The following is a 6,948-nucleotide window of genomic DNA, read 5'->3' as shown; positions in this document are numbered from 1 at the left end:
ATAAACTCATTTATGCCTTGGGTTGATAAGTCTTCAATTTTTTTTTTTTTCTGAAATGAGACTCAACAGACCTGCCACCTGCCCTGGGAGCTAGGGGAATGTAGTTTCAGACTCCACTCCTCAGACCTCCATGTGAGTTAGGACAATGAAACGAAAGGTAGCGACACAGGAGACAAAAAGTAGGCATGCAACTAAAATTTGGCTGGCACTGACAAAAGATCTACAAGCTGCTCTACGTGGTTTCAGGGTAAATCCTGAGAGGCTTTGACTGTCCTTATCAGATACAAAAGTTACATTTCTTGTTATATAGGTCTTGCTTTACCTTAGTCTTAACCATCCAGCAGAAAAGTATAAAAGTGAGGCATAAAAAGTAAAGCCATATTAATATGCTGAGCTGTAAAAGGCTCAAGTCAACAACTTCTGACATTGCCAGTCCTATGGAAAACCCACTACTATTATGGAATACTGGATTATATTGGATTATTTTGCTGGATTCATGCACCTACAATATTTAAATGGCAATGGAATACCCTTCTCTGAGAAAACTAAACTTGGTACCACGAAGTAGAAGGCAGCTTCCAGGGAAGGGTGGAAGTGTCTAAGCTGAACAGTATCAGCATTTCTGAGGTCACATGTAGAGTCTGTGCCAGTTTATAATCCCTGTGCTAGGGAGGCTGAGACAGGAGGATCACTACGAATCCGAGCTGCATAGCGAGACCCTGTACCAATTAAATATATAAATAATCAAATAATTAAAAATCCAAAGAGTGTTCAAATTGCCTATTTAAAAAAGAAACACTCCCGTAAGATAAAGGAAATATTATAGAATGGGCCAGTACCCTCATAGAGTGCTTGATATCGTTTCCTGAGCTTTTCTAGCCCTTTAAGAGAGAAATCAAAGTTCTTCTTTCCAAACTGTAACCCGCCTCTTTGCACCACACTTCCTCTAACCTCTCCCTTGCAGGTGCTGAAAATTGTTTTCCTTGCAGCAGGGGTCAGTGAGCCAGTTCCAAACCATGAGTGATTTAATTTCATTTTTAATTTCAACCTCCAGGACCCTCGGCTCCAGCCTGGTGACACCGGGACCCTGCCTCTGTGGTCTTGTTAATTTGCAGAATTTATTTTTTCTTTCTTTCTTTCTTTCTTTCTTTCTTTCTTTCTTTCTTTCTTTCTTTCTTTCTTTCTTTCTTCTTTCAGGTATTTGAACAACTGAAGCATTTATACCATTGGCACCGGAAACTACATTTTTCAACATGAAGATCATGTTTTCCTTTCCGCTCTACTTATAGCATGACTCAAAAAATAAATAATCGGAAGAGATTATACAATAGCTGCTGAGCGCCTGGATTTGTACTGTAGTGGGAAATTAGTTTACCTTAATACTACAGGATATTTGTACATACACCTGTCAAAAAGAAGAAAAAAAAAAAAGACTTTAGTTCCTAGCTATGCAATTGGCATTATCACCAAGGAATAAATATTTTATATTTTGGCAATTCATTATGGTCTCTTCTCCACGTGTGTGGTTTTCTTCATGTGTAATAATGCATGAACTTTCTCCAAAGAGCCTGCGTTGCCTGCTGCGAATCTAATCACACCGATGAACTTTAAGAGTGGAAGGTCACCTTAGCCCAGCGCCTGATGAAAACATCCGGGCTTTTCTTTCTTCCTTGATTCTGCAATAACCTCTTTCACCAGACCTCCCTAGCAGAGTCAATCCCCATGCCTCATGGGGGCTTTACAGTACTGTGATACTAGAATCCAAGCCCTCCTCCCGTCCCTCCTCTTCCTCCTTAGGTTTCTCCTTCTGTTTTTCTCCTCCTTCTCAATATTTTTATTATAATAACCAAGCTCCTTACAATTGCATGATCCCTTGGTGCAAACAAGTGAGTTTACATCAAATGAGTTAAAATCCCATTTAAAGGCGATTTACTAGCCACAATCAAGTGTAAACTATAACAGTTATGCAAAACAAAATGAGAGATTTATCTCACTTGTTTCTCCTTCAAATAAGTACTCACTTATTCCCTTGAAGGAAATTGATATTTTTGCATCCTTTAAATTTCTTGCCAAAGGAGGCCGAAGAGATGGCTCAGTAGGATAAGCGCTTGACCAGCAAACGCAAGGATCTGAGTTCAATCCCCGGTTCCGCAAAAAAAAAAAAAAAAAATTCCTGCCAATGAGGAAACACGTAGCAGCATGGGTAGACGTCTTTCTTGAACTATGAAGAAAATACAGAACGTGTAGATATGTGGAGACAGATTTCAATCGATTATACCTTAAATGGCTGTTTTGATTCTGGATTAAAAATCTGGATTTTTAAGAAAGGTCTGGAGCCTGCTTGGTTCTTAAAGAAGGGGCTGTAAAATGCCTGTGTGAGCATTTATGTTTATTTATTTACTTACTTATTTGAGGTTCAGGGGATTGAACTCAGGACCCTGAGCTTGCCGGTCAGGTGCTTCTTCTACTGAGCTATCTCTCCCCCGCCCCCTGTGTTAGCATTTAAAGAGCAAAAGCTAGTGTTCTAAGCATGAGCCCTACACATCTCAGGCACAGTGAGTAAGAGCGTGAAGAGATATGGGGAATTTATTTATTTATCACGTAGTACAGGGTCTACAGGGTCTCACTACATAGATGGGACTCCCAATGATCCTCTTGTTTTCAGCCCCCCAATTGATGGGATTACAGGCATGCCCCACCATTCCCAATCTTAATCCTGTCTCAGTGTGCCCTTGGAGCGGCCCCAGCACAGCATGTGGTCCCAGGATCAAATCCCAGACCTTGCTCTTTGCCTAAGGCTACAAGGCTTTTAGAAAAAAACAAAACTGTCATATCATTTTGAATGTCACTCCTGGATTCCAGGTACTAAACAGTTCCTCCACTTTATCATTTGTTTTCCACATTCTAAACCTCAAGACTGCACTCTTTCACTCATGAGGTGTGAAAAATGAAACCCTCTCTCCACCACAGCAAGAGGGATCCGGAAGCAGAACAGAAGCCGTCTACTGCAGTTTTCCTTTTCTTTCAAATCTGGAACTGCGTTTTGTTCGGTATCAGCCATAAAGGAGAAGGTTAGCTAAGAACTTGCTTCCATAGTCTTAGAAAGTGGAGATCCCTCAAAAAAACCTATGCTTAAAAGTCACATTCAGCCCAGCTATTACCCTCCTGTTTTCTGGGTTTTTTTGTTTGTTTGTTTGTTTGTTTTCAGAAGAACTGAAAACATCATACCGCAGCGATATGTGTGCACTCCTGTTTAAAGCAGTGCAATTTGTCATAGCCAAATCTGGGGGACAACTCAAATGCCCGTCAACTGAGGTGCAGACAAAAAAAAAAGTGGTGTTTTAATACAGTGGAGTACTACTGAGGTATAATGAAATATAAACTCAAGGCTTCCTAGGTAAGTGGACGCAACTAGAGACCATCCTCTTCGGAGAAATAAATTGGTCTTTTATGTGCAAACACCGTATTGTCTCCCTAGTGCAAGAAACTGAAAGAGTAAATAAAATCTGAACGGTAGAATAGATACTGAGAAAGGGCAAGAAATTGTTTAAAAGGAAAGAACAACTGGGATAGGGGAAAGGAGAAAAGAAAGAATATAAGTATACTATTAATTCCTATTTGTTCATTAAGGGCAAAGTTAGGGCTTAAACTATTTTGTGATCAATTTTGCATGATTATATCTGGCAATCTTAGCAGTAACATTGCAAATAGCAATCTATGATATAATAACCATTGTTGGGCTGGGTAGGTAGCTCAGCAGCATAAGCACCTGCCTGGCAAGTGCATGGTTCTGAGTTTGTTCCCTGGTTTTTTTTTTTTTTTTTTAAAGGAAAACAAAAGAAGTGTAGAAAAAAGAAATAAAAGAATAACCATTGTTAATTTTTTTATCATCTTGTGAAAGTTGACATCATTTCTTTCTCTTCAAAATAAAAAAAAAGAAATCCCTCCTCTTAGATTCCTTTGTAAATCTGCTCAGGATTACCACTGTGTAGTCTTTTTATAAATCCAGGTAGGATTAGTTTCTAGACATCAATACACATAGATGCTGAAGTATTTTTTTATAATTTGGCAGGGTGTGACATCCAACCTGAACAAACCTCTTCTTTTTAATTCCCGATACACTGCAAGAGTCATGAAAACAGTTGTTCTACTGTTTTATTTAAAAGATGGCAAGAAAAAATATGTATATGCTCAATAGAGATGCGTCTTTGGAATATTTTCAATCCACAAAAGATTGAAGCCTTGAATGTAGAACTTGTTGATATGAAGGATTCACTATCCCTCCCATCTGAAATATTTTTATTAGCCTGAGTTTGTCACCCATGATGTCTACATTCTTTGGATTGAGTTGGTGCACGCACTTAGCACATTTTGATTCCTTTTAACCCCCCTTCTTCTCTCCTTCTTTTCCATCCTTCCGTCTGTAGATTGGATTCCTTTCTCATTCGAGAAGTTCTATACTCAATGCTATTTCCTACTTTGAATTTATTTATTTATTTAGTATTTTAGGCAAGGGTCTACAGGGTGTTCCGGATCTCACTACTAGATCGGACTCATATTGATTCTCCTCTTGACAACCTCCCAAGAACTGGGATTACAAGTGCGTGCCATCACACCCAGTCTAAATCGCTGCCTCAGCACACCCCGGGATTGAACACCAGGACCCCGCACCTGCTTGCAGGCACTTTAATCTGCTGAGCTATTTGGCTGGCCCTTCAATTAATTAATTAATTAATTAATCAATCTATTTTTTTATTTATCCCTGGGGTCTGAAACCAAAGCCTTTTGGATAACCACATCCCTAACTCATTCTATTATTGATTGATTGATTTAATGAATGAACGAATGAATGAATGAATGTATTTCATTGTTGTAGGGTGTCACTAGGGGGCACTTATAGTGATCCTCTCGTCTTCAGCCTCCCCAGAGCTGGGATTACAGGCATGGCAGGGCTGGCACTGCATTTTTGTGCCAGGGATTGAACTGCGGTCTCTGTACTTGCCTAAACTTGCCTAAGCAGGCTCTTCAGTCCACTGAGCTGTCTCGCCAGCCCCTATATTTTATTTTAAAATAGATTCTCACTAAGATGGCAAATTGCTCAATTTGGACTTGCACTAACCATCCTTGTGCCTTAGTTTCTCTCCTACCATTACAGGTCTGAACACCATGTTATTAGTGACTGAGAAAGAAAGACCAAAGAAAGAGAAAGAGAAAGAGAAGACTTGTGTTTCAATATTATGGGATTTATAGTCAAGCTATGGCAAAACTGTATACAGGACTCAACAAAATATCACTTCTCAATATCATATTTTGGTAGATAGGATAGACTTAGAAAGAATTATCGGCAATATGTTCAGTAAATACAGAGAGGACCAGAAAGCAGAAATCCTCTATAAAGAGATGGAATATGTTCCCCACTCCTGCATTTGCTGTTCAGCTGCCTGTGTTTGGGAGATTAAAATAAATTAAAAAATTAATAAAAGCATTGTCTACAACTTGGTCATACATGTTGAAGAGGTTGTATTAGAATCAAAAGTGGGTAGAAAACTTAGGAGTACACAGTCAGACAGAGTTTTCAAATGAAAATCTGACGGTTACATTTCATGTGGAATTTCTGGTCGTTTAGTCTGTCGAAGAACCACAGCAAATACAGCAAGATTATATGTAGTGGAGAATAGTTTCTCTGATGTGGCATACCAAGATCTAACATGCAATGAGTACATGAAAGAGAGAGGTAAAGTGGTCACAGAATTTTTTTTTTTGATAGAAAAGTTCTTTAATCAAAACAAGTTTACACGTCAACACTTACGGCTTAACTAGAATAAATCTGTCCAAAACTCTTACGAACAAGACAGATCATGTGTGTATAGATAACAGCAGAGTTCCCCCAAACAGCAGGTCTCAGATCTATCATAAGACCTCTCAAAAGCAAAAATCCAATGACTGAAATAGCTCAGATACTTATGTACAGATGAAAACTGTCTGAGAGGTCAACATATACAATGTATGTCACACACAAACACTGATATTGTCACTTTCCCATATTCATAAAATTTAAAAGCCTAAGAACAAATCTACTTAATGAAAACCATCGACTGACCAAATATTTAAAATACTTTAGAAATGTTCTCCTTTAGTTAATAAGCTCTTAAGTTAACGTTGTGTTAATGGCTCACTGATTTAGTCCATATACATCAAAACGTTCTGGTAATCCTGCTATGTGTATGATACAGAAGTCAAATACAAATTCCCTTCTAATACAGCCATGCTTTCAAATAGCGCTTTTTCATATAGCATTTATTTTTTAATCACATAAGCATCACAGATTTTTCCAATTAAAAAAATACTATTTGTGACTTAATGAGTGTGACGTAAGACAGTTCTCAAAAATAAAACTAGTGCCTTGCACAGGATCTCAGCTGGCAGAACCCCAACATCAGACTCACTCTTCTGTGTCCCCAGTCTGCTCTGCAGGGAGGCAGGATGTCGCCCCTGAAGCCCCAGCCACAAAACGAGCCCCCCCCCAACCCCCCCCAACCCCCCCAGTCAACAAGAGTTTTGTACCTTACAGAACTATCAGGTCAGTGTCACTGAATACGTAGTTGTCATACAAAGGAGTGGCAGGCCACACACACAGCATCACAAAGAAGCAGGATAATGTTGCACAATGAAATTAACTTTTGATAAAAAGGAGTGAGTACTAGTATAGAAGTAACATTTTATCAACCATAAAAATGCTCAACTTCTACAAAACCCACAGTGAAAAGACAGTCTGGTAAATCCAAGATTTGTAAAAACTATACACAAAACCCACGGAATCTGAGAAAAGGGGAAATATTTATACAAGCAGCAGTTTTAAAAATGTAACTTTGTTCTACCAATTACATTAACATACACACACTAACTAAAAATATGCTACAACCATGTCTGGAAAAGTAGTTGAACATT

The 6,948-nt window shown here is 38.7% G+C and overlaps 1 pseudogene; it reads right to left on the bottom strand.

Moving 5' to 3' along the window:
* LOC101592800 overlaps nucleotides 1-6,948 on the bottom strand; it is a 105,646-nt pseudogene that overhangs the window by 97,023 nt on the left and 1,675 nt on the right.

The sequence above is a fragment of the Octodon degus genome, unplaced genomic scaffold (genome assembly GCF_000260255.1).
Source record: "Octodon degus isolate 3935 unplaced genomic scaffold, OctDeg1.0 scaffold00303, whole genome shotgun sequence".
Lineage (NCBI taxonomy): Eukaryota > Metazoa > Chordata > Mammalia > Rodentia > Octodontidae > Octodon > Octodon degus.
The sequence above is the reverse complement of the archived record's forward strand: the minus strand, read 5'-3'. Positions and strand labels throughout refer to the sequence as shown.